This window comes from Macaca thibetana, chromosome 7 (genome assembly GCF_024542745.1).
Source record: "Macaca thibetana thibetana isolate TM-01 chromosome 7, ASM2454274v1, whole genome shotgun sequence".
Classification (NCBI taxonomy): Eukaryota; Metazoa; Chordata; class Mammalia; order Primates; family Cercopithecidae; genus Macaca; species Macaca thibetana.
The window spans coordinates 105,583,146-105,606,201 of record NC_065584.1 but is presented as its reverse complement, the minus strand read 5'-3'; the positions used below and the strand labels follow the sequence as shown (position 1 = coordinate 105,606,201).

The 23,056-nt window shown below is 37.3% G+C and overlaps 1 long non-coding RNA gene across 4 annotated transcripts in view; it reads left to right on the top strand.

Moving 5' to 3' along the window:
- LOC126958048 (uncharacterized) overlaps positions 1-23,056 on the top strand; it is a 62,441-nt gene that overhangs the window by 18,482 nt on the left and 20,903 nt on the right. For 3 of the 4 annotated variants that reach the window (XR_007727052.1, XR_007727053.1, XR_007727051.1), the window contains exons 2-6: positions 5,528-5,584; positions 9,483-9,623; positions 10,368-12,084; positions 13,158-13,216; positions 19,554-19,646. This is a non-coding gene — a long non-coding RNA (uncharacterized LOC126958048). Of the gene's footprint in view, positions 1-5,527; positions 5,585-9,482; positions 9,624-10,367; positions 12,086-13,157; positions 13,217-19,553; positions 19,647-23,056 lie in introns of those variants that run through there. The other variant, XR_007727054.1, reaches the window with a different exon arrangement.

Below are 23,056 nucleotides of genomic sequence, written 5' to 3'. Positions count from 1 at the left end.
ATAAATAAATAAAATAAATACAAATAAAAAATAAAAATAAAAAATCGATTAGGAGTTCTTCATGGCCAATACTTGGCAACTGATGGCTTTTAGGGGGAATATATGCTGATTCCTGATTGTTATCCTCTACCCCTCTATCTTATCTCCCAGTGCAATCATAAATGATGGCTGGAACTACTCCATTCTTCTGGAGGTGAAATCTACATTCTCTTGTCTGAGGTAGATAAGTTTGCTTGGGTTCTGCTTAAGCAGATGGGGGAGAGCAGTGTGTTTCAGGGCCTGGAAAATGTGTTCTCTATATAGGCTTTTAGTTATTCTCTGTTTTCAGTCTTGCCTATCAGTCCCACCCTCGGGGATACCTGGTGTCTGAGTCTAGAACTTTTCCAGGTTGCTGTGGGACAAATTAGCCTACTTGTAATTGGTATCCCTCTGACCTCCACTTTTGTTTGCTTTGCTCTATTAATTAACCATTTTCCATTTACTGTCATTGTCTAATGGAGGTGAATTATCTTCTGTTGGTAACCCCATTCCTTTTTTTTGTAATTGTGTGTTTATATAATGTTTCTTCACTGTATTTCTAGTGGAGCCTCAGGGCAAAGAGCAGATGGTAAAAATATGTGTTCAGTGTTCAGTTTTTTCTATAAGACATATGCAACTTGTGTTTTCCACTGAATATCACATGAACTTAATGCATATAGAGCTACCTTGTTTTTCATGATTGTGCCTACAATTCCATGGAGAAATATAATTTGTGAATTACCTGATGAAATTTTCCCAATTTTGAATCATCCTTGCATTCCTATAATAAACACTATTAGAACGGCTATGGTAATATTCTATTTTTTACTTCTGTATTAAATAAGATTAAAGTTTTGTTTGTTTCCTTTAAGGCTCTTATTTCATTCCAGTATCAAGGGTATGCAGGGCTAACTTGGGAAGCTTTACATCTTTTTTTTTTAACACCTAGGATGTAAATCTAGTTTACACAGTAATTTTCAACTGCAGGAATATTTTGCCTCCCATGGGACGTTTGGAAATATCTGGAGACATTTTTGTGGTCACAACTGGCCATGGTCGGGAGGTCTTATTGGCATTCTGTGGGTAAGGGGATGTTACTAAATGTCCCACAACACACCAGGAGAACCCTCCACAAAGAATTGTCTGGCCCAATATATCAATATTGCTGAGGCTGACAAACCCTGGTTTAAATAAATGTCCAATTTGGAGGATGAGTCTGTCTTTTTCCTTCTTGTGTATTGGTCTCCAGATTTTCCATTTCTTCAGTTAGTTTTCATAACTGTAGATTCTTAAAAGAAATGAGCACTTCTTCCACACTTCAAAGGTGTTGTAAAGATGTGTAAAGTTTTCACTTTTTACATGATACTAACATGTGGCTATATGCCCTTTTCCCTTCAAAGTTTTCTTTATCTTGATCACTTATCAGAGGCATGATTGTTTTATTATCTTAGTCTTTTGAAAGAATCCTCCTTTAGTTTTATTTTTAAAATGTAGTGGGTTTCTTTTCACATTTTTCTTATGTCTTAATTATTTCCCCTTTTTCTTTATTTTACTTTTTCTAGTTTAGTGGATCAATGTAATTTAAATTGCTTTTTAAACAAACATGTAAGAGTATACATTTTCTTTGGGTGCTGTTTGACTTTATTACACAAGTTTTAAAATCTGTTTTCTAAACAGTTTGTATTTTCTAAGTCATTTTATTGTGTCCTATGTTCTCATTGCTCTTACTATTAAAACTTTTTATTAGCCGGGCACGGTGACTCATGCTTGTAATCCCAGCACTTTGGGAGGCCAAGGCAGGCAGATCACCTGAGGTCAGGAGTTCGAGACCAGCCTGACCAACAGGGAGAGAACCCATCTCTGCTAAAGATACAAAAATTAGCTGGGTGTGGTGGCACATGCCTACAAATCCAGCTACTCAGGAGGCTGGGGCAGGAGAACTGCTTGAATCCGGGAGACAGGTTGCAGTGAGCTGAGATCGTGCCACTGCACTCAAGCCTGGGCAGTAAGAGCAAAACTCTGCCCCCACCCAAAAAAAAAAAACCTTTTTATTGTGAGATATGACATGTATTGAAACTATGTAAAACATAAGCTTATTGTAACATATAGTTAGAGTGAGTACTTGGGAACCAACACCTAGCCAGCACTGAGGTGAAGAAGAAAAGGCACACTGCCTGCACTACAGAAAACTTAAGTTTCTCTAGTGTTATCGCTCACATATGCATCCTTGAACAATACAGTGTAGTGTTGCCTATTGTTTAAACTTTTGAAAATCATGCTATATGTATTTTTTCATACCTTTGTTGTGCTCAATATTGTGTGTGAAATTTGTTCCTATTGTGCGTAGCTATCGTTCTTTTGCTTTGCTGTATTTACTCCATTGTTTGAATACACCATACCATTTATCCCCTTGACTAGATACAGACATGTGGATTGTTTCCAGTGTTATTAGGAACAGCGAATGCTGCTGTGATCATTGTTGTCTATATTTCATGGTACCCCTGTGCCAGCATTTTTCTGGGGCACATACTTAGGAGTTGGATGATTGAGGCATGAGGATCAATTTCTTCTTTTACCCAAGAGTTATCTAGAAAAAAAAATTTAAAAAGCATTTTCAGGTGGCTTTTGAGTTATTTTTAGTGCATCAGTATGGTCAGAGAATATGGCAAGTGACCTTTCAGCTATATAGCAATCATTTACACTTCACTATTGGTGTTACTGTTGTCTTTGCTTATTGCTACTTCTTGTATTATGTCTCCTGCTCCCTGCCCCTCAAGTATATCCCTGAATAATATCCTGGGTTTTTTTCCCCCTAGAAAGGGTTTGTGGGGATGTGTATGGAGTGTGTTCCATGAACTTACTGTCTGCTATCATTTCTTCAACAAATATCTGACTCTGTATAAAGTACTCCATCCATATCAGTGTGGAGAATCTGGAGGCAAACACACACAGATAGGCTTCCTGTCTTGAGGGAGTTAGATATAGAATTCTGAGGTCATGATTGAGTTTCCTTCCAGGTCTTTACACTTTTATGTTCTGATATTTATTGTTATAGATGAAAACTCTGATGCCTATCTGATTCTTAGTTCTTTCTGATAGTTAGTATGATTTTCTGTGTAACTGTAAAGCGTGTGGGTTTTCCTTTTTTTTTTTTTTTGAGATGGAGTCTCATTCGGTCACCCAGGCTGGAGTGCAGTGGTGCGATCTTGGCTCACAGCAACCTCTACCTCTCACGTTCAAGTGATACTCCTGCCTCAGCCTCCTGAGTAGCTGGGGCTACAGGCATGTGCCACCATGCCTGGCTAATTTTTTGTACTTTTAGTAGAGACAGGGTTTTACCACATTAACCAGGATGGTCTCGATCTCCTGACCTCATGATCCACCCACCTCAACCTCTCAAAGTGCTGGGATTACAGACATGAGTCACCTTAAATGCTTTGCTGAGTCAAGTCCATTGTGCTCTGGCCCTTCTACAAGTGTTTTTTTTTTTTTTTTCATTTTTTGATTTGGGGGTCTTATTTTTACCTCCTAGAATTGTCTTTTACATAGTAATCTGTTTTGTATTTTGTGGATACAGTATCTTCTCAATTACTGCTAAAGATTCCAATTAGATTTTAAAATTCTGTTTATTTCCTTCATTAGCAGTGCTTCAGGTCATTTGTGCTTCTTTGACTTGGCACTTTCCTTGCAGGTTGATAATTTCTTCAACTCTCTGATGATACATGGTTATCTGTTCATTTATACATGAGGTATACCTTTGATCAGTATGAGTAGTTATGAGTGTCTTCAGAATTGTCACTCTTTTCTGCTGTTACCTCCCCCTCCTGGTTTGCAGACCTGTGCTCTTCCTGTGGCATGAGGATGGGGAGGTGCTGGCCGGTGAGCTTTCCAGATTTTGAGCAAAAATGAAGAGGCAGAGTCTGTTATAAGATCTTGCTGCTGCATTGAGTTATATTAAAAAACATTCTGTCTTTTCTCTCTGGTTTTGACAGTCATAGTAAGAGACCTTCAAGATAGGCTTCCTATTAGCGGAGTGATCCTTACCAACTATAGTTGGGACAAGTATGATGAAGAATGTTTGATTCTTCAAACAAAAGTGGTCCCTCCATTATTTGGATTGGGTTTATGGCTTTCTCGAGCCCAGCAGTCTGATTCCATCTGCTTTGTATCTTCCAGCATGTCCTTACAGTTTTGGTTCACTAAGGGTATTCTTTTTGTATTCTTGTTTTGCTGCTGCTGCAGCGAACTTACTCTCTTTTATAAAATTCTGTCATTTCAGCGGGGTTTTAGAAAGAGGACCAGGTCACATCTCGAAATGAAATAAATCTTAGGATTTCACAGCCCTAACTCACTCTTTGTTTTGATTAAATTACTTCCCCTTTTTGAGGGGGTGGGGGCTCAGCTTTCTCATGTGTAGAATGAAGGCTAGTAACTGGGCTAGTGGTGACAGACCCAGATGCATGTGAGAATCACCTCAGAGAGTTTTGCAAAACAGATTCTTTGGGTAGGCTTTGAAATTAGCATTTCCAAAATGCTCTTTCAACCATTGATGCAACCAAACTCTTTGGGATTTTGAGGCTAGGTATATATTCTTTAGATACCCAGAATAATTGAATTTGTAATATAATAATTTAGGGAAGTGAAAAAGGGGTGGATTACATTTTGGAAGCTGCTGCTTAGATACTGCTGACAGTTTTGTTGGTCTTGATTTCTGGATCCTAGTTTCTTGATCTTTTACATATTCTGGGTTCTAACCTGAACTGGCCTTTATGGTTGAAGATGCATTTATATACTGTGTCCTGACCAGGAAGCTTGTCTTTTGAACTTTGCCCTAACTGGCTATGAAGGCCCTTCCTAAAAATTCATTACATTCATTTCTGAACTTGATAATTGTAATTTGTGTTAATTGGTAAATTGTGTCTTGTAGAGAGATATTTGATAGTAAATTACATGTTTTTTAAAAGAAAATTTCCTTTATAGTGAGGTGGTAATCATTTCATAATTCTTAGTTTTGGGAAGTGTCTATTATAAGTAACACGTCTGACCTCTTAAAATGTAAGGAAATTGAATTTATGTAATGATTCAGGCTTTTCAAAGTTAAAAAGGTAGCTGTTTTGAGGAATTGATAGTTTGGGACATTTGTTTTAAACAAAATAAGCCTTTGATCTTATGCACATAGCCATACAAGTAAAATGTTTTCTTATTTTAAATTAGATTATGTTTTAAAATTTTTTTCAGTTTTGCTTTATGTTTGATTGATTGCTTTCCTTTATTCCTAAGACATCCATTAAGTTGAATTGTTCAAAATTGTTTCATTTTTAAAAGCTGAGAACTGTTGTTTGTCAAATCAAAGTTGGATTTTAAAATGCACATTTTAATTTTAATAAGCTCTCTGGTAGTGGAACTGCAGTGACAGATGGTTGGGAGTTTGTTCCTAAAGCTATTACACCAGTCTTCTAATGTGCATACTTGTTCTGTGTAACCCTGGCAGATTTTTTCTCTATTTCAGAATGGGACAACAGAAGAAGTGACTTCAAAAGAAGAGGAAGAAGAAGAGATGGCTGAAGTAGGCATTTTATGTAAGAATAACATTTTGGCCAGGTGAGGTGGCTCATGCCCGTAACCCCAGCATTATGGGAGGCCAAGGTGGTTGGATCACCTGAGGTCAGGAGTTTGAGACCAGCCTGGCCAACATGGCGAAACTCTGCCTCTACTAAAAGTACAAAAAATAGCTGGGCGTGGTGGTAGGCACCTGTAATTTCAGCTACTCAGGAGGCTGAGGCAGGAGAATTGCTTGAACCCAGGAGGTGGAGGTAACAGTTAGCCAAGATCATGCCACTGCACTCCTGTCTGGGCGACAAGAGTGAGACTCTGTCTCAAAAAAAAAAAAAAAAATCATAAATATCTTCAGTTTTGAACATTTGAGTCATTCTCTAATCTTCTTTATAAATAAATATTAATGTAGAATAATTGAAAGCACATCGTATTTGGAATGGAATGTAACTTATAAATTTTAGCTTTACCTCTAACTCATGATATGCCTTTGAGCAAATTGTTTTATCTGAATTCTTGGATTTGATTTTCTGGTAAACAAAAGCTCTTAACTTTTAGCACTAAAATTATATTTAATACTAATCAGTACTTAACCTGTATTTGGTTATTTTTTGGAAGAGAAACTACTGAGTTTAAAAAATTATATGTTTGCATAAAAGGAGAATTTGAGAATATTTAAGGGACCACTTGCCAGAAGTAGTGAAACTGTCTCTTGTTGAAAAATCATTCAAAGAAATTTGTCTTAATCTGTTTTATAGTGTCGTAGCAGAATAACAGAGAGTGAGTAATTTATAAAGAACAGTCATTTATTTTCTGACAGTTCTGGAGTCTGGGAAATCCAAGATGAAAATATCAACATTTGGTGTCTCAGGGCCTTTTCATTGCATCCTCACATGGTAGCAGGAAGAAGGGCAGGAGAGCAATCTAGTCCAATGTGTGAGGCCTCATTCATAAGGGCCTTAATCCCATGAAGGAGGAAGGAGCCCTCTTGGCCTAATCATTCTTAAAAGACCTACCTCTTAATATCATCACATTGGCAACACTTGAATTTTGGAGGGAATACGTTCATACAGTAGCAAATTTAGTAGAGCAAATTCCAAAGACATTGAGCCTAGGCCAGTTGTCAGTCATGGGTATAATTTTAGATGTTTTTAGGCTCTGAAGCTTTTCATTTAAACTTAAACTTTGGAACAAAGATCTTCTATGTCTCTGCATTGACCAAATAGAATGTATGTGAATTCCATGGTCTTGATTGTTTTAAAAGATTTTTTTCTGTTTGGGATCTTATAATTAATTTAGGCTTTCATTTTCTTGGTTTGGAAATTTTTAATGTAAAATATACATTAGAGGGATTCAGAACTAAAAAAGTAGTGTTGTAGCCTTGTTTTTGTTTGTTTTTTGAGACAGGGTTTACTGTCACCCAGGCTGGAGTGCAGTAGCATGGTCACGGTTCACTGTAACCTTGAACTCCTGGGTTCAAGCAATCCTCCTGAGTAACTGGGACTACAGGCCTGTGCCCCATGTCCAGCTAATTTTTTTTATTTTTATTTTTTGTAGCAGTTGAGTCTCGCTCTGTTGCCCAGGCTGGTCTTGAACTCCTGGCCTCAGGTGATCCACCACCTCAACTTCCCAAAGTGCTGGGATTACAGGTGTGTGCCACTGTGCCTGGCTGTAGGCTTGTTTTATGAGTCTGGGAGTAAAATACTTCTTAAAATTGTCCAATTAGAATGAGAGTCTGTTTCAATGTTTTTATGCAGTTTAGCTTAGGTGGAATAAGCTGCATGTAAACATTAAACCTTTTCCATGGGTCAGGCAGCCATTGTACTAAAGTTCATGAACCCTTTCATTTTCCCTTCACAAGATGAAAAACAAGGGACCGCAACTTTGAGGGAAATCTAGAAAGGCAGGAGACTGGACTTTGGAGGTGTCAGATTAGGACAGGTGAAAAGCAGATATTCTAGGCTCCTAAAATAACATGGGAACAAGCCCAGAATGACTTTGGACATGGTGTGTTTTGGTGCATTGGATGCTTTTGTTTTGAGAAGGAAGTTTGATGTGTTGAAGTCATGGAATGCAAGATTTTCCAGAAAAGGCAGATGGATAGAATCTTGAATTTGAGATAGGCATGTTTCTATTTGGCGTGTTTGTTGATAAGATGGCCTTAAGCGGGGAATCGTGTGCTGAGAATATTGTTTTAGAAAGATACGTTGTTGGGATGTGCTGATTAATACTGAGGTAGAGAAGTTTTGTGGATGGGAACATGACCGAAGTTGAAGGTACAGGAGGAAATATAGGCCAAAGGCATTTGTGAGCATTGTGGGGAAAAACAAGTGTAGGATGGAAGATCAGGGCTGAAAGGTGTATACAGGGAGAAGGGAGCTCCATGAAGTACAGAGTCATGGGCAGAGGTTGAGTGAAGGTAGTCAGTAATCTGATCTAGAAATCAGTTAGTTAGCCGGCTTGGAAAAAAAAATCGAGATAAATATAAACTACTCCTTTAGAGATTTTGGCAGTTGAAGTGGAAAAATAAGGTAATTGAAAAAAGTTAGGATTTAAACAATTCTGCATATATTTGTATATGTGTAAGAACAGATAGTATGGGAAGGGAGGGAGCAGAATAATGTGAATTAAGATGTTGTTCTGTGGGGTGTTATTCAAATTCCTTTAAAATTATTATTAGTTTTTGAGATAGGGTTGCTGTCACCCAGGCTGGAGTGCAGTTGGCATGATCATAGCTTACTGCAGCCTCAAACTCCTGGGCCCAGATGATCCTTCTTTTTCAGCCTCCTGAGCACCTGAGATCAAATTCTTTTTCTAATTTATTTTTAAGTTATTAACATCAATAGATGCTTACTACATAAAACCATAAACTTGGAAATTAGGGGAAAGCACCAAATGTCTCCAGAGATAACAACTAAAATTAATTGAAATTAACCTTTCAATATAAGTTCTTCTGGTCTTTTTCTGTGCTTATTTCAGCATAATTGAAATTCTTTCTATTCCTATGTGTATTCCATTTTTCATTTCAAAGTTTTTCGAAACAGGAGAAATTATGCTGTGTTGGTATTTCAGTGGCCTTTTAATAGTTAAAGGAATTGAGTTAACTGTTTTACTATTATTGCACATGCAGATTTTGTTTGTTTTTGTGGTTGCAAGGTTGAAATAGTTATCCTTATGCCTAAATTTGTGTTTACATCTTAGACTGGTTTCTTGGAATACAACTCTAGAAGTCGAGTTTCTGGAACAAACTATGAACAGTTAAGGTTCTTGACATCTGCTTCTAAACTGTTTCAAAGGTTCCTCTTAAGAGGAGATTTAAAAGATGGCTTGGCCAGGCGTGGTGTCTCACGTTGGTAATTCCAGCACTTTGGGAGGCTGAGGTGGACAGATCACTTGACATCAGAAGTTTGAGACCAGCCTGGCCAACATGGTGAAGCCCTGTCTCTACTAAAAATACAAAGAAATTAGCTGGGCTTGGTGGTGTACATCTGTAATCCCAGCTACTCAGGAGACTGAGACATGAGAATCACCTGAACCTGGGAGGCAGAGGTTGCAGTGAGCAGAGATTGCCCCACTATACTCCCACCTGGGTGACAGAGTGAGCCTCTATCTTAAAAAAAAAAAAATAAAATAAATAAAGAAGTCAATAAATAAATGATGGCTTATTTCATAATAGTTGTGACTTTGTAAAGATTTAAATCTGCTTTACCCAGAGTCTAGCTATTAAATAAAATACAGGATATAAAAGGTGAGAGCCTCTTGAATGGAATGTGGGGCTTTTTCTCTCTCCCCATAGGATAGATATATTCTGTTTATTGTCCACCATTGAGTCAAGAATAATTTAACTTTTGCGTAAGAAACTGCTGAAGAAAAATAGGTTGAATAAGCTAACATTTTTCTTTTTTTTGCAGGATATAGAAGAACTTAGATCACTATGAGATGAAAGAAGAGCCTATTAGTGGGAAAAAGTTGGAGGATGAAGGAATTGAAAAAGAAAATTGGGCAATATTAGAGAAAATTAGGAAGACTGAAAGGCAAGACCATTTAAATGTGTAAGTGTGTATAAATATCTGGAGCCTGGACTTTTTGGTCAAGTAATTATAGTTAACACCAGGCAATTCATGAACATGCTGATCTCAGCTGCTCTCCTTCTCCATTCCTGCTTTAGTGGTGGATTCAGTCATTTGTTTACTGGTTTTGAGACAGGATCTTGCTCTGTCGTCTGGGCTAGAATGCGGTGGCACAATCATAGTTCACTGTAGCCTTGGTCTCCCAGGCTCCAGTGGTGCTCCTGCCTCCAGTGGTCCTCCTGCCTCAGCCTCCCAAGTGCCTCAGACTATAGACATGTGGCACCGCACCAGGCTAAACTTTTTGATTTTTAGTAGAGATGAGGTCTCACTATGTTGACCATGCTGGTCTTGAACACCTGAGTTCAACCATTCCTGCTACCTTGGCCTGACTAAGTGCTGGGATTACAGACATGAGCCACCATGCCCAGCCACACTCATATGCTTTGCTGCCCAAAGTTATCTTTCTCATCTATGAATACCCACTTTTTACCCTGTTCATCTGCTCTTCACATCCTGAACCACCTGCTGATCCCTGTATATGCTCCTTTCCACCTGTCTATGCTGTTTTCTCTGCTGAGAAAACCTTCTGTGGCATCTGTATATTCAAATTCATTCTCTCCTACAAAACACAACTCAAATTATTTCTCCTTCATGAAGCTGACTGGTCCATCCTGCTCGGACCGAACCAAAAGTAATGTTTCTCTTTTGACTTAAAATCTCTTTTAGGTGAAGCAGCAGGATGGGAAAGGAACACTGAGTTTGGAGACAGACACACATATGGTTTCACTTTGCTCAACTCTAAAATATGATAGACAATACGTATCTTTTGGATGATTGCTATGAAAAATAAATTAAAATGATGCATGTATATACATAAAATGCTTAGACAGAGTAGGGAAGCATCAAATGATTGTCTGAACACTTACTGCTTCCTGCCTTGTACTAGAGCTATTTACCAACTCCACAATATCCAAGGACCAGTTACTTTGTCTTGGGCACAGGTTCTCCAAAACAGGGAATGAATTGTTAGCCAAATAGATGCCAAATGTTGAAATCAGATAGATAACTCTCCCTCCTTCAATCTTATTTATATATTAATTTAATTGGTAATTTTTCATACAGCAAAGAAATTTAGCCCATCCCCCATATCTTGGTTATTTAAAAAACTAAGATTGTAGCATTTGAATTAATGTTACTGTGCTTTCTGTGTCTTGTGATCAATTCCAGTTTGAGTTATCTTCAAAACAAGTATAAATTATTGAACACTTTTGTATGACCGATACTATGCTAAATACTTTATACTTTATAGATCTTTTCATTTATTCATCATAGCCACTGTGTGAAATAGGTGCTCTTTATATTTTAGAGATAGGAAAAAGTTCTCATGTTTTATAGATATGAAATGAGTTCATGATTACATAGCTAGGAGTAATATTTTTATAAATTTGATTTTTTTCTCCTTCAAAGTCTAGTGTAGTCTTTAAAACCTTTAGTTTCACATGACCAAAAAGTAGTTCCATTTCTATTTAGTCTTAAGATAAGATATTGATGTGTTTTCATCTTTAAAGAAGTCCCTGCACTGAAAAACTGAAACCAGTTGCATGTAGGCACACATGGTTCTCAGTGTCTTAATATGTGAACTAGACCATCTGTGTAATATTCTTGCTTGTAGTCTTATGAATGAAGCCTATTTTAGTTAATAATGTGTCACCTTGAGTGTCTTCTAGTATTTTCAAAAATTTCTGGGGTTTGGAATAGACTCATACTGAATTCTATGCTATCGTGGAGTCCATGGTGGTCTGAATATGTTGGCTAGACTTTTTTAGGTGATAAGTAAAGGAAATGAACCAGACTTGTGTCTGGTTTTATATTCTCTTGAAACTTCATAATGCTTCATTTAATTGGACTTTTTTTTTTTAACTTCTAAAATTGTTGAGTGGTGATCCATTTTTATTGTAATCTTTTTCTTTTTTCTTTTTCTTTTGAGATGGAGTCTCACTCTGTGACCCAGACCAGAGTGCAGTGGCACCATCTCAGCTCACTATGACCACCACCTCCCATTTTCAAGTGATTATCTTGCCTCAGCTTCCTGAGTAGCTGGGACTACAGGCACATGCAACTATGCCTGGCCAACTTTTGTATTTTTTTAGTAGAGATGAGGTTTCATCCTGACAGCCAAGCTGGTTTCAAACTCTTGGCCTCACTTTATCCACCCTCCTCAGCCTCCCAAAGTGCTGTGATTACAGGTGTGAGCCCCCTGCCTGGCTACTGTAATCTTTTAGAGCAGGTTGAAATACCTTAAATCTTCAAATTAGTTGGTTCAGTAGACCCTGATAAACAGTGGCTTTTGTGTTTCAGGCTGCAGTGTCTGGGTCAGTGCAAGCTTCAGATAGACTTATGGAAGAGCTCAGGGACATATACAGATCACAGAGTTATAAGACAGGTAAGGATCTCTAAATCCCTGCTCTTCTGATTGTTCTTTTGTTCTTTTCTGTTGTCAGATTATAAATGTCATTTCTTAAAACTGGACAGAAATGGAAATGTTTACTAATTTTATTTTCTGAAACTCAAACACAATCAAGTTCCAAAAGATGTAGGGGGTAAGATAGGATGAGTTTGCTTGTTTTTGGATTTAAAGAAATTGTTTTTATAGGTCCATTGGAATATTTTGTCATCTTCCTGATAGAGTGAACATTTACATGATTTTTATCTTCTGGCAAAAAGCTTGAGCAATATTGCTTGATAAGTAAATAAGTTTAATACATTTCATTATACAGGGAATGATTGCCAAGTTGATTTTTATTTTTTCCCCCAGTTTTGAAAGCAACATAATCAACTCTTATTGTGGAGGTAGTTATGTTATTACTTTAAAAATATGCAGGTGGAGTACACCTGTAGTCCCAGCTACCAGGGGTGGTGGGAGGCTGAGGCAGGAAGATCTTTTGAGCTTGGAGAAGTCAAGGCTGCAATGAGCTGTGATTGCACCATTATATTCCAGCCTGGGTGACAGAGTGAGACACCCTGTCTCATAAAACAAAAAAAAAAAGAGGGAGTGGGGGGTGGGATACATATTGGATATGTATATATAGGACAGTTGTAGAAAAATACTGATTTTTTAGTGATTTAACTTTTGACAGTTCTGTCCATGGCAAATTTTTCTACTTGAACACCTTGGCTAATAATACAAGTTTAAGAAAGCATATTAAACTTTTTTTTGAATTCTTGAGAAAATTATATACATGTGACTATTTTCCTTTAGAATGACTACAAACTCTGAACCCTCTTATTAGATTAGATTTAGGCTATTATGATCTCTTTGGGACATTTATTCTAAAGGAGCTGGAAGCTATAGTGGCCTCTATTTTTCCCAGGGATATAGAGAAGCTTAAGATCTCCTCTTTCTGGAACTTACCCTGGGTGCTCAATTTTAACTTTCTGATTGGTTCATTTTTGAGTTAGTAAAAATAATAATAATAATATTTTTGTTTGAATTGCAAACAAATTTTCTTTGCACAGTGATCTTCAGATCTTAAAAGAAAAACAAGGGATAGGAGACATTTTGCTTATCTTTTAAGGTAAGAAAATTGTTGTGAGACTCTATATCCTTCTAATGGGTGTATATTTGTACAAGTGTTTGGAAAACAGTTTGGTAAAGTGGAAGATACTCATACCCTATGGTTCAGGAATCTCGTGGATATATACTCCACAAGAACGAGTACGTAGGTGCCGGGAGACACAGGAATGTTCAGAGCAGCATTGTTTGTAATAGCTCCAAACAGAAAATAACCCAAATGTTCATTCCAGTAAAATGGAGAATTGTGGTATTCATAAAATGGCTTACAGCTATGTGGGACAAGATGGGCGAATCTTGAACACTATGTTAAGCAAAAGAGACCAGACCCCCAAAACCTAATTTGTACAATTCCCTCTGTATAGAGTTCAAAAATAGGCAAAACTCATGTTGGTTAGGGCATACATTCTTAGTGGAGGCAATATCGCCTGTAGTGGAGTAAAAACTGGTTCCTTAGAGTGAAAGAAAATCTTACCTATTATCATGGTCTGCTGCCCTCCAAAGGGCCATAGAACGTAAATGAAAAGAAAACTGAGAAACACTTATTTATGGATTCATACTTGGGCAGTAAAACTATCAAGAAAAAAGAGGTGATTACACACAGGGTAGGTTAAGGAGTCCATCTAGGTGGGAGGTAGGGAAGTGTGAACTGAAAGATACATCTATGGGCTTCTTGGATCCTGGCTCTAATATCTTTCTGGAGCAGGCTGGTGGTTACATGGGCACATAATTTAGAGTAACTTGTTAAGGTCTACCTTAAGGTATATTTTGTGTACTTTTCTGAATGTGTTATATTTAATAAAGTATTTTTAAGATACCTAAAATAAAGATTACAAAAGAATAACAATGGAATCTAGAAAAAATGTTAATGATCTAATATGGAATCTAGATAAAATGTAATGGTTTAAAATCTATGGCTGTATGAGGTATTTTGATGAAAAAAACAAAGACATAAAAGAATACTTTGTTGTACTTACTCTAAGGATGGTAGTAGTTTTCTAAAAGCTTCTTACTTAGCTTTTCTGTGTGTATATTTTTGCTTGGGGATATATCTTATGATTGAACTTTCTAGAAATGATCCTAATGTCAGTATTTTCTCTGACTTTTGTTATCGTAGAAACTGTTGTGGTTGTCAACTGGATTGTCTTCCTAAAGTATAAATCTAGTATATATTGACTGAAGTTGCTAATGGTTACTTCTTTACGGATTCATATGGGTGAACAAATGAAGCATGCAGGCCTACAACAAAAACCAAAACACCACAAAAAACAGGAAGATACCATTTTTTTAAAAAAACCATTAAATCATATGAACATGTGCCCAATGCCAAACTTAAGAAATAGAACCTTTGGTTGGGCATGGTGGCTCATCCCTGTAATCCCAGCATTTTGTGACACTGAGGCAGGTGGATCACCTGAGGATAAGAGTTTGAGACCAGTCTGGCCAACATGGTGAAACCCTGTCTCTATTAAAAATACAAAAATTAGCTGGGCGTGGTGGCAGGTGCCTGTAGTCCCAGCTACTTGGGAGGCTGAGGTGGGAGAATCACTTGAACCCAGGAGGCAGAGGTTACAGTCAGCCAAGATCATGCCATTGCACTCCAGCCTGGGTGACAAGAGTGAAACTTCATCTCAAAAACAAAATAAAACAGAAATAGAACCTTATCAGTACCTGTAGCACCCTGTGTTCCCCTCCCTTGTCATGTCCTCTTTGGGAGGTATCTTGAAGGGAATATGAAATCTTGGTCAGGAAACTGGAGGATTCATGACTGCAGGTGGTGTTTTCATTATTTTTTCCTGCTCTAGTTAGAACTTTAGGGAGGGGATGATCTGGGGGATAAATGACTGAAATGCTATTGGATTTGTGTTTGTGGCCCATGGCTGATACCAGAAAGAAGGGCCTTTTCTAGGGTTGGAGTATTTTTTAAAAGGCCTGGGAAGAATGTGATTGCCTTGAGGTAACTGACCTTCTGAAGAGGACCTTAAACTGAATTGCCAAGTTATTAGTAACAGGATTCACAGACTTTGGAGAATAGCAGGTATGACTCAGAAAGATTTACAGGAAAGAGCCAGAACAATATATATTTATGGCCTCTGATGTCCACAGTGACAACTTGAGAGTCATGAATAATAAGCAAAATGGAACTTGAGATAAAGCATAACACAAAGATGGGAGTGAGGGCAGGAGGGAATGCAACCTGGTCAGCAACTTGACAAATCCAACTTGCTGTACTTTTAAGGAAGTCATTTTCTGATGTTACAGGCAACATCAGAATTACTGAATTGAATTCTGAGGTGGTACTTTAAGAAGGATCTACTTAGACAAGGATAGGTTCATTTAGAGAATAATAGCCAGGATTGGGAAGAGATTCTTTTCCATGTCCTAGGATAGCTGATGAAATTGTGGATTTGGAGAGGAAAGGATGGGAGTTCAGGTTCATGATAGCTTGTCTTTAGCTATTTGAAAAAGTATGTATATGGAAGCATTAGTTTTTATTTTTATTTGTTTTTGGTAAAGACAGGGCATAAAACTAGAACTAATAAGTCAAATTACAAAGGGGTGATTTTCAACTCAATATAAGGAAGTGACTTGTAACTATTTAGACCCATCTGGTGATGTAGTCTTTGAAAAATAGAATGTTCTTCATCCTTAAGAATAACTTAGAAGGCTGAGATGTTAAATGGGAAATCAGATAACTTCATGAGATCCTTGTAGAGCCTGAGAGTCTGGTTCAGAGTTAACATATACTAAGGTAACTCAAACTTCATTTTACCAGTCACCCTCAACCTTTATTTTCCCCTCCCTGAAGAACGCTTTTTATTTCTGTAAAATCTTGATTCCTGAGTTCCAGGGTACAGAGTTTGTGGAATAGAGTCCCCAAGGTTTGATGTAGAGGATCCTCTTTCTCCTGTCTGAAAATATCCTTTAGTATTTCCTTTAGTGTGAGTCTGTAGATGGAGAAAATCCTTACTTTTTATTTCATTATTGAAGAATATATTCATTGAGTTTAAGTTTCTAGATTGGCAGTTTCCTTCTTTCAGCACCTTGAAGATATCATTCTTTTATGCTAGCGTCCATTGTTTGTCTTTAACTGTTTATGGTGGTTAAATCTTGTGAAGTCTTTGATCAGTTTTGGCAAATTCTCCACAACCATATCTTCAGCTCTTGCTTCTGTCTCATTCTTTTTTTTTCTTCCAGGGCTCTAGGTATGTGATACACTTTTCAATATATTGTCTTTTATTTTTTTCAATTTTCTACCTTTTTGTCTTTCTGCCTTTTTTGAATTTACTGAATCTGTCTTCTGCTAAGTTACTGTTGTGGTTAAACTTATCCATTAAGTTATTACTTTCAGTTTTGGTAGTTCTAAATTGCAGAATTTCATATGGTTGATTTTCATAATTTGCATTTCTCTGCCAGGTTTTCAGTCTTGTCCTGTCTTTCCTTGCTCATTTCAGCAGAGTTATTTTGAAGTGTGTCTGGTAACTCTGTTATCTCGATCCCTTGTGGTTTTGTGTCTGTTGTTTGCTTCTCTTATTTTCTGTTAGCTTGTCTTTAAGTCTCATGTGGCTTTTTATTTTTAGTGATAGACATTATATATGAAAAATTGTAGAGCTAATTTGAAGCCTTGGATGATATTCTTCTCCAGAGAGGATTTACATTTGCCCTGGCTTGGAAATTAGCGACCCAGGATTGTCTCATCCAATCAGGGATTGAGATGATTAAAGCTGGCCATCATTCCCTGTCAGGGCAATTTGCAGTTTGTTCTTCAGGTCCCCAACCTGAGGAGTGGGAGAGTTAGCGGGGCCTCTCCTCGGTGGACGCTGAGCTCCAATGTTTATCTCCCTGTGAGCTCTGTGAGGCTGTGAGTTCTAGCTCAGCTTATTAACCTCTTCTTCTCTGCTGTCATTGGAAGAAAACCCAAGGGGGAAAAAAGAAGACTCTGTTCTCTGGTATTCCCTTTTCTCAGCCCCTGTAATCATTACATTTTGTCCACTTTTCTATTCTCAGTGGGAAGATTGATCTAAGTTACCTAGACTGTCATCGTTGGAATGGTTCCTTTATATAGTTCTATTGAAGTGGAACCCCTTCATATGTTCCATAAGTTTACCATAACACTGTTCTGTTTGGGCCTGATTTTCACTTCATTTTTATTTGCTTTGGTTTTCATTTCTGTTCCTACTAATTTTACCTTTATGGCTTTCACCCATTATCTGATAATAAATGTACATATTCTTTTATAGATTCTTTGAAAATCTTCCAAAGAGTATATAGCATTAAGGATGTTCTTCAAATTAATTAAACTTGCTTATTTGCTTTTTAGGCTAACTTTCCATTTGATCCTCCATTTGTTTGAGTGGTGTTAACTGTTCTTTCAGGAGCATACGTTTAAGTGATTACTTTAATTTTTTTTTTTTTTTTTTTAGTTTAAAAAAATTTTTTATAGGATTAAGTCTCACTATGTTGCTCTGGCTGTTCTTGAACTCCTGGGTTCAAGCGATCCTCCCACCTTGCCCTCCCAAAGTGCTGGGATGACAGGCATGAGCAGCTGTGCCTGGCCTACATTTTTTTTTAATACAGTGTGCACCAGAATCATTTGGAGAGCTAGTCCCAGGGTTTCTGATTCAGTAGGTCTGTGGTGTTGCCTGAGCATTTACATTTTTAAGAAGTTCCCAGGTGAAGCTGATACTGTTGTTCTGGGGCCCACATCCGAAACCATTGGTTATAAATCATTATGTTGTTGATAGGTAGAGATTTTAGTGATATATGTGTATATACACACACACATATATATTTACACATACACACACACACATATATACACATTTTAATCATAAAAACCAAAGGTTTTTCAAACGTAAATTGTGACTGAAGGTTTAGAGAATGTTATGATTACAGAGTGGTCCCCACATGCCTGTGATCCTAATTAGTACTTCTAGGAATAATCATGGGAAGTCTCATGGACCTGTGGAGCTGGCTAATTACTTCTAGAGGTGATAGTTGCAGTGTAGTAGAATCAAATGGTAATTGTCATGCAGTTTTACTGAAATTTGTATTGCTTCTTTTTTGTGATTGAAAGTCTTACAGAAGTGGGGAAAAGATCACGGTTTGCTAGGTTAGTTGTGAAATGTTCTGTAGACCCTGAAAGTATGAGCAATTTAAAATAATGAGGATTTTCAAACACTCAGCTGACTAATTCCATTATGTGACATAATCCACATTATGGTGATTAAAATCTAAATATCTCCAGCCCCTACTTTGATCATTTCTATGGTTGAGATAGTAATAGTTGCATTTAGGGTAAAAATATGAGTGACTACTTCTGACTTCAGAACTCTCTCCAGAAGAGCTTTGTTGCTACAGTTATTTTTACTTGTATTTGATGTACATGCTTATGTATGTGTTTTGGGGGCTAAGATCCTGTTAAGAATCATTATTCTGTATAATCAAAATACATATTAACTGTGGTGTTGGTACTATAGAATACTTATCTGGACATGATATCCACCGGTAAAAGAGAAAAAAAACTGTGGGTTAAAAAAAAAAAAAAACCTTAGTATTACGTATGGATGTGCCAAGCTCATTTTGAGTTTCCCCACACAGTAAATGAATATTGGTTTTATTATTTAATTAATTAATTTTATTGAGACAGGGTCTTGCTGTGTTGCCCCAGGCTGGAGTGAGTGGTGCAATCACAGCTCACTGCAACCTCTGCCTTCCGGGCTCAAATCATCCTCCCACCTCAGCCTCCTGAGTAGCTGGAACCACAGGTGTATGACACCAGGCCAAGCTAATTTTTGTATTTTTGATAGAGACAGGGTTTCACCATGTTGCTTGTGTTGGTCTCGAACTCCTAGGCTGAAGCGATCCACCCCACTCAGACTCAAAAAGTATTAAGACTATGGGTCTGAGCCACTTTGCCCAGCCCAATATTGTTTGTTAAAATTTTTTATTTATTTACTTATCTTTTGCTTTTGTTTTTCTGTTTTAATTTTTAGATTTCTATTTTTTTCAATATTGTGTTTTAAGAGTTTACTTACCTGAGGCCTGCAGCCTAATCTTTGCCATATCTCCCCAAGTGTTCTGTGAGTGCTAATATAGTGGTATGTTCATAGATATTTGTTTTGTGGGGATTGCAAGGATTTGGGGAAGCCAGGTTCAAAGTGTCTTTTACCAAAGGACTTCTTGGAAGCCTTAATGCCATTTTCTGTTTTTCTCAAATTTGTTAATTAGTGCTCCTGACAGCATCTCAGAGGACAATGCCCTCTGGCTTACTCTCTAGGAAATGCTGCTCTGTTGGAAATCTGGAGTTCTGAGTGATTCCCATGTGTTTTCTGCTGCAGAGCAGGACATGCTGAAGTGATTCCTTCATGAGCAGATGTTAGAGGCCTCCTTTTGACAGCTTGTTACAAAATTGATCACAAATATACTATTAGGTGAGTGTAAGTCCCCGGTTGGGTGTGAAGCAGAGTTGTTTAGAATTGTGTACTGTTTTATTTTGTTACCTTTAAATCTTCTCTGGGCTGTTTTGGTTTCAGCAGTAAAATTGCTATAAAAAGTACTTCTCTTGGCATAAAACCTCATGGTCAGTTTTGGAAGTTCAGTGTTAGGTAACCCAGCCAAATACTTACATATACAAAATAAACACAAGACTGAAAAATAGCAAATGTTTAACCTTTGTGTCTCTTACTCACCATACCAGCCTTTTACTAGCCACCAAGCCATAGTTCTTTTGTTTTTCATAGTTGAATGTTAAAATGTAAGGGCTTTTTAATGAAGCCCTTACTGATTGGGGAGAAAAGACATTAGCATTGTGCTTTAGTTTTATGCACTGGTTTATAAAATTGTGTATGTTGCCTCAATATTCCCATAAGCACAGGAAAGGAAAATGGGTCATTTTTTTTGTTCAGAATCTTACTTGAGGAAAAAAAAAAATGATCAAGGAAAAGATTTGGATAAAAAGCTGCAAATTCAGGATAAATGTATGAAAACATTTGAAAATGTGATTATACAATGGACCAGTATAGCTTTTCAACATTTTGTTGTAAGAATCCCAAGAATGTAAGTGTATGATCTTAGTATACCACCTAGAACAAATACATGAAGTTATGAGTCATGCCATTTTCAGTTTTAAAATCTCTCACATAGTTTCTTCAGTGATTCTTTTTCCAACAGTGTGTTATGATCCTCATTATTTGGATAAATAATTTGAATAATAAGTCAGCTTGTGACCTACCCAAATAAATCTTGATTCCTAATAAAGTGTTTTTCATTATACCAAATGCCAGCTATATAAGAGGAGATTAAAAGTACTAAGAACTCTAAGTACCCTATTGATTATCATATGCTACCCATAGGTCAGGCACGGTGGCACACACCTGTAATCTCAGCACTTTGGGAGGCTGAGGGGGATGGATCACTTGAGGTCAGGAGTTCCAGACCAGGCTTACCAAGATGGTGAAACCTCATCTCTACCAAAAATACAAAAAAATTGCCAGATGTGGTGGTGCGTACTGGTAGTCTCAGCTACTCAGGAGGCTGAGGCAGGAGAATCGCTTGAACTCGGGGGGCAGATGTTGCAGTAAGCTGAGATTGCACTACTGCACTCCAGCCTTGGTGGCAAAGATAAACTCCATCTGAACAAAAAAGAAAAAGAAAAGCTAAGCATGGACTTAATTTCTCTGAGGTTTAAAGCTGCAAAGAGTTGCTCTTCATGAAGTAGGTGGGATCTCAGTTGGGCAGTGAAATGTGAGTGGGGTTTGGTCAGTTGGTGGAGGTTGCAGGAAGATTATTTACATAGGTGAAAAGTAAACACAATCAGGTATCTAGGAAAGAGAATGAGAGATTCAGAGTACACGAGACCAGTTTGAGCTATAACACAAGGAGGGTAGGATTCATGTAGAAGAGTTGTAGGAAATATTGCCGATGAAATATTTTGTACTGAAACATTTCTGTGAATTGGTGACAGATTTTTTTTTTTTTTCTAGTAAGTAAACTATTACCCCTGGATATTCATCTTGCTATGTAACTGGCTGAGAAACGGGAGTAACAGTAAAGAAACTGTTTTAGAATAAATCTGGTGACAGTGGAAGAGAATATGAGACACACTGTGCTCACAGAGCCTAGAAGAGTGTGACAGTAGTTGAGGGCCATGCCGTCATCTTAGAGTGAAGTGAGGAGAACCTACGTTGGTTTGGTAGTCCTGGGAGTGGAAGGAGGAATGACATGTGAAAGCTCATTGGAGGCAGAATCAAAATGGCTCGGTCTTCATAGTCAACTATTAAGTGAGGAGGAGGAGTTATTGGCTGACTTAGGAAGAAGTAAAAAATGTGAAATACCAACAAAACACCAAGCTTGCAATTTTAGTCAGGGTAAAGCTTAACCGTTGTGTGATTCTAGATAGATTATTGAGCAGTTTTGTTCCATTTATTTTATATCCCGTATCTTTGAGCTATGATCCTATTTGTTTATTTCTTGACATACCCAAATATTTTTTAAATGATTGTGATACAGTTTTTATATGATAAGTCTCACCCTTTGAAGTGTACATTTCAGTAGTTTTTTAGCATATTCAGTTTATGCAGCCATTACCACTACCTAATTTCAGAACCTTTTCTTCTCTCCAGAAAGAAACCCTGTACCCATTAGCAGTCACTCCCTATACACATTTCCCCCACCATTGATCCTGGCAATGTCTGATCTAAATAGAATCATACAAAATGTGACATTTTGTGACTGACTTTTCTTTAAAGTGATTATAAAGCAAATGCCTGAAGAGGCTAAGCTTAGGAGAGTGTTTGCTGTGCAACTTTGACAACTGATTTTTTTTTAAGTTGAAAATATTACTGTGTCTGTATATGTGACATATTATCCTTAGATGACCCTTGCTTCAATTATTCAAATTTTTTTCCCTAGTATTCTTGAACTGTCTCAATATTCAGTAGGATCCCTTTGGAGACAAAGAGCAGTAAGAATTTGGAACACATATTGACAAAATGAATGTAATTTAATACAATAGTAGAGTCAACCACTTTTAGGTGTCGATGCTGCTGAAAGTATGTATTAAGGAAAAGTTTACTTATCTTACTTTTTGTGAAGGTACTAGAACTACTTCTGTCTTCTGTTTAGATTTCAACAAACACTTGCATACCTATTATGTGGTTGTACAAATGTACTTTCTTTTGACCTGAAAATGCAAAAACTTCTTTTCTTCCCACTATCTGAGACTCTGCAACTTTAAAGCAAGAGTGGGGTACTTTAAAGGAAAGGTGGTGATGGTTGGATAATGGGTAACAATGTCTACCATATGCTTCCTTTTGCCAAAACAAGTTCCTGTCTACCATCAGCATTTCCAAAATTTGAAGGTTAAGTGTTGTGTTAACTCATTAACTAATGAATAGACTTTGAGCAGTTGTGGAATCAAAATCTCAGTGAGTACCTGGATGTTCTAATTCTGTTAAATCAATGAGTACACATTATGTGCAATATCCTCTTAGCCCAGTGGCAGATTTAAGGAGTGAGAGATCAATTTCTATGTTTCAGAAATCAAATACACAAAGAATAAAAAATTTTTAATCCCATGATTCTTTACCTGAGTTTAGTTTTTTGGAGAGTTTTTCTTTTAGATTTTCTTTCCTTTCCATTAAACTTTCACTTTGAAAGGTCCCAGGGTTTGGTCAAAGCAAGTGGGAAAGCCACTTGCTTGGATTCTCCAGGGCAAAGGAGTTAAAGAGGACTTCTTTCCCTCATTTTGTTATTGAATAATGTCATGATAACAATTATTAAGCCGAATGGTCTACAGTAGAAGTTTTTAGATGCCTTCTCTGCAAAACAATTTGGTTTAGTC